Source organism: Octopus bimaculoides, chromosome 4, assembly GCF_046866305.1.
Source record: "Octopus bimaculoides isolate indiv1 chromosome 4, ASM4686630v1, whole genome shotgun sequence".
Classification (NCBI taxonomy): Eukaryota; Metazoa; Mollusca; class Cephalopoda; order Octopoda; family Octopodidae; genus Octopus; species Octopus bimaculoides.
This window is the reverse complement of record NC_142931.1, coordinates 125,550,095-125,560,094: the sequence shown is the minus strand read 5'-3', so window position 1 is coordinate 125,560,094 and position 10,000 is coordinate 125,550,095.

Here is a 10,000-nt window from a genome sequence, read left to right as displayed (position 1 = left end):
GGAATTTGAACTCGGAACGTGACGCCGGAAGAAATGCTGCTAAACATCTTGTCCGCCGTGCTAACGATTCTGCCTGCTCGCCACCTCGTAGCGATTGAAGAAAAAAGAAGCAAAGAAAATTAAGACTTAAAATTGTAAATTTTTATGGAGAAAAGAATTATATATCATGGAGTCCGTTTAAACTCTTTGGGAGTATCGAAGGTTTTTTAGGTATCTTTGGCAATATTGAGGATATTCACGGTCAAGAGATTGTTGCAGAAATTAGTGATATCAGCTATCTCTAAGTAAATATTTCTTTAAGTTGGGTTTGTTTTCAGTGACCAGGAATCTGTATGGTGGTTATAACGTATTTATTTTTTTAAGTTCCTTTAAGCTATTCTTAATGCTTACAAACATTATTATTGTCAGATTGTGATTGGAATTCACAGTGACGATTCTTATTGACGCAAATGTATTATAAGAAGCTGATGTGTTACCTCTATATTATCTTAATGGAGAATTCAGTAAAGATTATCATCGACAGAAGTTATGAACTTCTATTAGTCTTTAAAAAACCATTATGTCACATATATAGCATATATATTACTGAACGGGCGATTTATGGAGATAAAAACCTTTCTTCAGAAATCATTGAAAATTATGAAATAAACAACTAAAGAATTATCCCAATGAATAGTAGATATGATATAATATAATCAGGTTTTCAGATTCGAGGGTAACATGTTCTGTAATAAACACGTATTCCGCAGCTGTGGAATAGCAGAAATATCTGTAATAGTTGCAGTTCTTGTAAATTATGATACATATTTTTGTTGCTGTTTTCAATCTTTATTGAGAAAATTTATCTTCAAAAGCATTTCAGTAATGACCATCTATAAGAGGTTACGCATTTAGCACATAAGGCTAAACCAGACTTGGATTGCTTTAACTTTATTTTACTGATGATAATCTGTATATTTTAAGAAAACATATTTAATGAGGCAATGCAAAAATGACAAGCATTAATTGATTTGAAATACAGGAAAAAAAATGTATAAGTTATCGTTCCGAAGCAAGCTTCAGTATATTTTACAAGAATCCGAGTATAGTTATGAAAAAATTACCATAGGGATTGACTGAAACTGACTCAAAGGAGGAGTAAAGAAAGAAAGAAAGAAATGAAGTAGTATTGTTATTGGTTAGGTATTTGTTAATTTAGTTTATTTTCAAAGAAACATTATCATTGTAGGTCTGTCTGTCCTTTCACATACCACATCTTCGGTGATCATAACATTTCTTTCAACTCATCAACGAAGAAATCTCTTTGCAGTTGCTTGACCTGTTAAAAATGGCTGCCAACCATGGCTTTTACTTTCATTTGCGTTGTTTCGACATATTTTCAACATGTCACAAATATTAACATTATGCACTAAGTTTTATGTGTTCCTCCACCGATGATATGTTCTGTATCATTATACTTTTGTACTAATCATACATGTATGAACTCGCTATTTCAAGTGCTTATCCTTCTAAATATATAGTCGGCTTTATTGATCCTTCACGCGTTGCTTTCACGACTTCCGGACATCATGGGAAAACCTAATAGCATTTTTGAACATTTTACCACTTGTCGGGTGAGCAAGTATATAATTGTTTGCCAACATATAACTTCGTATTTCATTCACCCTCATCCCAGCCGTAATACATATTATATTTATTATTACATTACGCCAAAATAACAGAAAATTACGTTTTCGCTGATTTCATAAAATACCACAGCTTGCTACAGAAACGATTGGTTAGGAGACCAAAATTGGCAAATTAAACAAATATGAATGAATGTGTTTAATTTATTTTAATTTACATAATTGCAAATGCTGAAATTTCAAAATTTTGACATGCTAAGCTCGTTAGTAGGAAGGCAGGAAGTAGATAATTAATCTAATTAGAATATAGTTTCTTACACTTTCTATGTTACATCGTTGCAAGCAACATTGCAGCAGTGTTAAAATGTTGGTACACCAACCAGCTGACGTGGTTTTGTTTGTCAGCGTGAACAACATAGGGACTGTGAACCAACAACGAAAGCATCTACACGGGTTCTCGGTTCGCTACTGGTAGCAGCTTCAGACGGCAAACTACCGTTTTTAACTAGCCTCAGACGACAAACTACCATTTTTAACTAGCCTCAGACGACAAACTACCATTTTTAACTAGCCTCAGACGACAAACTACCATTTTGAAACAAATGAGGGTACATTTGATAATGTTCCGAAGTGTTATAATAAAAGAAAAAAAAAACTAGAAGAAGAACGGGATGGGTACAGTTGAAATGACTATGGTTGTAAGTTGTTAAATCAAAACAAACGTGGGAGGTAACCAACTATAACAACAACACTAAAACGATTACTGTAATGTGTATGAGATGAAACCTCCGTTTGGTCGATTGATATGCCAGAAGTAGGTACTAAATCACCTTCAAATCATTCTACAGTTAGGGATGCTGCTTGAAATAAAAGTCGAATGGTCATTGCTAGATTGCCTTTTATCCCGGAACTACTTATTTAATACTAATCATATAACTGTGAAGTATATAACCACTTGTTTTCGCGTAAGTTATCAATGCTCTTTTAAAAGACACCCGCAACTGTCTATTTATTATTCCAAACAACCACGCGCTTTATGCTCTCTGGACTTTGCAGTTTCACTGTTTATTTAGTGGTTACACACTCAATAACAATGGTTTCAAATTTTGGCACCAGGCCAGCAAGTTTAGGGGAGGGTTACAATCGAATGCATCGACCACAACGATCAATTGGTATTTCTTTTATCGACGCCGAAGGATGAAAAGCAAAGTCGATCGCGGCGGAATTTGAACTCAGAACGTAAAGACGGACGAAATGCCGCAAAGAATTGTGCCCGGCGTGCTAGCGATTCTGCCAGCTCGCCACCTTAAAACATTCATTAATAATAATTAATAATTCTAAGGCGGTAAGGTGGCAGAATCGGTAGCACGCCAGGGAAAATGAATTGCGACTTTTCGTCCATCTTTACGTTTCGAGTTCAAATTCCGTGGGGTCGACTTTGCGTTTCATCCCCTTGAGGTCGATAAAATAAGTACTAGTTGAGCACTGGGCTCGATGTGATTGACTTATCCCACCCCTGAAATTGCTGACCTTGTGTCAAAATTTGAAACCAATAATTCTTTCTAATTATGGTACAGCGTCAGTAAATTTAGAAGGGAGAAAGCCGATTACGTCGACCCTAGTACTTGACTGGTACTTTACTTTGTCGACCACGAAAGGATGAAAGGCAAAGTCTACTTCGGTAGAATTTGAACTTAGAACGTAAAGAGCCGGAAGAAATGCTGTTAAACATTTCACCTGACACGCTAACGATTCGACCGGCTTCCTGCCTAATTTGAGATTGATTTCACAAATAAATTAATTAGGAGACGAGAGGACGCACCAGTAATCATTTCCAGACTAGTGAGGGATGGCGATACAGAAATAAAAATAAACTCTGGCCGGAGACGCGGTAAAAACGCTAACAGCAGTAGAGACTCCTAAAAAAAATGCTGTTAGAGATCGTAGGTGGCGTTGGTAAGCACAACACTATTTGATGTCCATTCCTCATCGATTTACAAAACTAACTCACCTGACGTCTCCACCTCTTTTTGTATTGTTCAGCGTATAACTATCCTTTATTCAACAGGAGCTGACAAAGTGAATAATCCTGCAAGATACCTTTTGCTAAGCACTCCATATTTTTCGTTTTTGAAACAAGAGCTCTCAAAGTACATAAAGCTATAAATAACAACCTATACGTATTGGGTTAAAAATCCCTTTTTGGCAGAATTTTGAAAGTTACACCCAATATTTACATGCTATTACTTAGAACTTCATGTGCTTCGAAATCCACTGCTCGAAAATAGAATTCATTTTCTCTCGAAAGTTTGTGACAATTCTTATTTTATATTTTATCTAATACATTTGAGTTTCATTCTTCTTATTAGTAAAATACCCATAGACATAAAATAATAACGTTGACGATCTGTTGGACTCTTGGGCACTCGCAGGGATTATAACTAAAATGATATTTCATATTTGCTCTTCGTTTCTCGTACACCGTCTTCCATCCACGTCTACGTGTTTACTCTATTATATACGGAAATGGCGACAATCGAGTGCCCGGCATTGACACGCTTCTAGAAAGGCGAAACGTATCTGTTGTGAGTCACTGCGGCGACAATATTAGTCTCGTTCCGATGTGTGTGTATGTCTGTGTGTGTTCGCGTGCGGGGGGGGGGGCGTGTATGTATGTATGTATGTATGTATGTAGGAAGGTAGGAATTGTGTTTTAGCACAACATTTCTATGAAGAGATTATACAGGGTGTCCACAAAGTCTGGGTCATGTAGTATATACAATCATAACATAAACAATTAATTATAAGAAATAATAATTTCTTAAAGTATGTGTTAATCCCCATGTACCCAGACTTTGTAGACACCCTGTATATCAGACAATTCTATAGTCTCTTGGCTTTCAACGGTCTGTATATATTAATACGAACACACAAAAGAAGGTTGTGATTTAATTCTGTATCAATTGCATATACTGAATTATTCCACAGATCAACAAATTTCCGCAATGCTTTATTCACTGTTTCCTCCATGTTGAGACACGAATTTCCTTTAAGCTGATCACTGTAGTACAAGGCATTGACAAGCGTCAATAAAGGCGAAACACGTCAGTCGTTCTCGTCAGTCACTGCACCAACGATATTCATCTTGCTCTGATATATATATATATATATATGGGGAGAATTCACAAAAAACAAAGCAACAGACGAAGACAGGTGGTGTAGACAACAAACAGGTGTATTAGTATAACGCACTGGAAGTGAAAAAGTCTTTAACGTTTCGAGCCTACGCTCTTCCACAGAAAGGAACAAGGTGATGTATATATATATATATATATATATATATATATATATATATATATATATATATATACATCACTAATATGACAAAGGGTGCTGATCAGTACCAGTATTGCTAGAAAAAATAGTCAAAACAACTCAATAGCCACAAATAAAACACTATCTTAATGACTGAGAAGGGAGGCAAGCTCCCTACAGCAACTATATCTGCTGCTGAAGGGAACTTGCCTCCCTTGTCAGTCATTAAGATAGCGCTTTCTGTGGCCGTTGAATTGTTGTGACTGTTATTTCTAGCAATGCTGATTTTGATTAGTATGCTATATATATATATATATATATATATATATATATATATATATATATATATAACATAATATGGTAAAAATTCGATATTAATTAATATCAATTTAATACCCGGAAACTAGCACATTAAAAGAATCAGAAGGTTCATGAAAAAATTTTTTGGGAGATCCTAAAAAGATTATAGTACTTGTGTATATAAGATTGACCAGTGACCGGTCTGTCAATATGCTAGAAGAAGCTCACTTAAGAAATTCTCAAATACGGATTCAGCGGAGCAAAAACAGGCGGGCTAGACCAGTGAAAATTGTACATACCTCGATTAACTGCAGACTATAGTTTCAAAATCAATACTTCCAAAATAAAAGTATCTATTTATCTTCAAAATAGATACTTTTATTTTGGAAGCATTGATTTTGAAACTATAGTCTGCAGTTAATCGAGGTATGTACAATTTTCACTGGTCTAGCCCGCCTGTTTTTGTCCCGCTGAATCCGTATTTGAGAATTTTTTTAGTGAGCTTTTTCTAGCATATTGACAGACCGGTCACTGGTCAATCTTATATATATACATACATACATACATACATATATATATATATATAGCATTTTTAACTAAACCGGTCTATGATAGATTCCGGCTCAGACAGGTCTAGAGGTACATGCCTTCTAATACCGTGTAGCTATTCAGTGTGATATGCAAGGTGGCCAGCTTGCAGAATCGTTAGCACGCCGGGCGAAATGCTTACCGGTATTCCGTCTGTCTTTACGGTCTGCGTTCAAATTCCGCCGAGGTCGACTTTGCTTTTCATCATTTCGGGGTCCATAAATTAATTACCAGTTTCGTACTGGGGCTGATCTAATCGACTGGCCCCCTCCACCAAAAATGTCGGGCCTTGTGCCTTCAGTAGAAAAGATCTAATATGATATACAGATCTTCACATTTTACTTATTTCAGTCATTGGATCGGGGCCATGGTAGGGCATCACAATGTAGGGTTTAGTCGAACAAATCATCCCCAGCACTTCTTTTTTTTTCTTTTTTTGTAAGCCTGGTACTTATGTTGTCGTTTTCTTTTGCCGAACCATTAAGTAACGGAATGTAAACAAACCAACACCAGCTGTCAAGCAGTGAGGGGGGACAAACTCAGTCTTAAAGACACACTCACACACGTGTATATATATATATATATATATATATATATATATATATATATAAATGTGTGTGTGTGCGTGTGTATGACTTTCAGTTTCTATCAAATCCACTCACAACGCTTTAGAGGGCCCAAGATTATAATAGAAGATACTTGCCAAGATACCACGCAGTGGGCCTGAACCCGGAACCATGTGGTTGGGAATGCGAGCTTCTTACCACTCAACCACGCCTGTGATATATGTTATATACTCTTTATTCCAAGTTTATGGTCTGTTCTTCCTTAGTTATCAAGTTTTTTTAAATCATTTAACATTCGAAACACTTTCAGCTCACCCAGCATATGTGAAAAGTTCTCTACTCCAGTAGAGGGAGAGTTTGTCTGGAATGGTATAATCACAAGTAACATTTTCGATATGTCACTGATCCAATATGTTGTTTATTGGATATGTCATCACCAAAAGTTTTACGTCGCCTGTTTATACGTGTTTAAAATTTCCTCCGAAGATAGTGGATTTGTGCTATGAAGTAGTCTATGAATACATCAATAAAGCTTTACCGAGAGGGCTGCCGTAAATTTTAAAACCCTTTTGCACTGTCTTTTTCATACCTACGCCGCACCTGGCACCAACCCTGAGTCGGACTACAGTTTCAATTCGATTTGGTACTTACATATCTACTTATCTGCAGTGTCCTGCCAACGCATATATTCCTGCTTGTCTTACTTCACTTTCAAACGTGTTATGGAATCTAGCCAGTTCTGGCGGGTTGTTGGTGTGTTAATGAAGCCTGTAGCGAATCTCTCTCTCTTTTGCTGTCTGTCTCTGTCCGTTTGTCAGTATGCGTGTGTGTGTATATATATATATATATATACAGAGAGAGAAAGCATGGAGAGTGATATCAAGAAAATAGTGGAGAAGAGGGTGTCATGTTTTAATATTCTCTTGGAATATCTCTCTCTCTCTCTATATATATATATATATATATATATATATATATATATATATATATATATATATATATATATATATATATATATATATATATATATATGAAGGGTTTCTGTCTAATTTAATTTGGTCACCCCGAGCTTATAGCAGAAGACACTCGCCCAAGGTGCCGCATGATGCACACACACAAGATCTTTTCTTCTCTAAAACGTTTTTTTTTGGGGGGGGGTTTAGCATACAAGATTTAATAGAAAGGAAAATAAAAATAACCTAATATTTTTCTTTTCTTATAAGTTAAGTAAGATCTTTAATTATAGATGTGATTTAATTAATGTACAAATAGCAATTAAAAGGTTCTAATATTTTAAATTCGATGCATTTCCGTACTCAATCCTTTTACTCGGTTCATGGAGCAATTGTCGTAGTTACAAAATATACTTGCAGCCTTCAATTAACGTATTTCTTAAGTCTAATGATTATTAGCTTTTTTAAGTGTATACAAAGAAAAAAGAACGTACGCTAAGTTAAAAGAGGTCTACGTAAAAGAATTTCATAGAGTGTGTTATGAAATTTTTTACCACTTAATCTATGAATTCTATATCGGAAGGCTGGCTATGTAAAGGGGGAGGAATATGCCAAACACGAAAACATTCCTCAAAGAATTAATATACAGCTTAGATAATTAAAATAATGGTTTGCTATTAATCAGGGAGAAGTTAACGACCGACCTAAGAACAAAGATTGTTCTAATGTTTTGAAAATAAGGTTTCGAAAAGTGACTTTTACGCCGCCCTGTAAATGCTTATATTTATTAATATATATTAATATATATAAGTGTGTAAGCATGTATGTGTATGTGTGTACTTGTGTATGTGTGTGTACTTGTGTGTGTGTGTGTATGATCGAATGGTTAAGGTGGTGCACTCACGATCGCAAGAATGTGGTTTCGATTCACTTTATTTCACATTGCCCTTACCCATTCAGTTATAAATGAGTAACCCTTTGATGGACTGCCGTTCCGTTTTAGGAAGAATGCTGTCCTGCCCGCCTGACAAGCGGGTGGCATCATTCGAAAGGCAAACCAATGCGAGTAAGCGCATTGTAACCATTGGAATATAACCACATCCGATAGTCTGGCCGACACAGTAATATACATATACATATATATATATATATATATATATAAAGTATAAGAGAAATTATCCATAACAGGTAACTTCTACACGCTAGAAAGCAGTCAAAAACGAGCGAAAACCAAAGTAAAACATTTCAAAGGGGAGAGAAAATAAAAACTTTTACCTTATGTCTAACGGTTAGACCTATAGTTTTTTGATTTTTTTAGTAAATAAAGTAATTTACTAGGAAAATCGTCTTCAGTAACCAGCCGTCAAGGAATTAACGTATATTTACAAGACAGGAGGCCATAAGCACATGTCTTCTCAAATATACATTCTAATTTTCCCATAATTCACTGCGCAAACGCAGTTTCTGTCGACAGAAAATGAAAAAATGCCGAAACGAACTTTGAAATGCTAATATTAAATACTTAAGTATATATATATATAAAAGGTAGGAAAACTATACAGAGTTATACTACCAGTGGCCTAGCATGTAAAAAAAGTCAATAGACAACATATTCAATATAAAGTATAAAAGAAATTACCCATAACAGATAACTTCTACACGCTAGAAGGCAGTCAAAACCGACCGAAAACCACAAAGTAAAACATTTCAAAGGGGAGAGAAAATAAAAACTTTTACCTTATTTGTAACGGTTACTTTGTGGTTTTCAGTCGTTTTTGACTGCCTTCTAGCGTATAGAAGTTACCTGTACTTATATATATATACATATATATATATATATATATATATATATATATATATATATATATATATATATGTATAATCATAAATATATAGGGCTTAGCATGAAATGCTTCACCAACATACTGAAAATTTAGAAATAGCAGTCAAAGAACTACTATATATATGTATGTATATATATATATATATATATATACAGAGTAAATGGAGCAGGGACAACTATCCACTCTCTTTCCTCCACCATGATATATTAATATCACACAAGATGCTGCTCTATGAAGCCCTGCTCCCGCCTCTTCTGTTTTCCATATATTCACAACTAGCTTAAAAACTACACGGAGTGCAGTTTTTAAGCTAGCTCCTGCAGAAGGCTAATTGGGCCTGTGGCCCAAATGTAAAGAGAGCTAAATGGCATGACTATAATACGTCTATAATGACTATATGCCCCGGTGGTGTTTGGATTAGTGGTTAAGAACGGTTGAGAATTAATTCTGTAAAGTAATCATTCTATTGTTCCAGTCCCAAGTTGAATTCCAACAGTTGGCCAATTTGTCCCAAAGTTCTTATCTCGACATAAAATTAACGGAACGAATGTCATTTATATACACCTTGATCTCTGACGGCATTTGACAAACGCCAATCAAGATGGTGGGAATCAGACTAGCTTTACCTGCTAGAAATAGCAACCCAAATGCTGGATGTTTAAGAACCAAATGAAGGGTAGATTTTGATCACCCCGGTTCCAAAAAGGTATAACATAATATGTAGACCAAATGTAGACTGAGATACATGGATCCCAGACGGACAGACAGAATTTCGCTTTTATTATTATAGACTTTAACTCGAAGAAAGT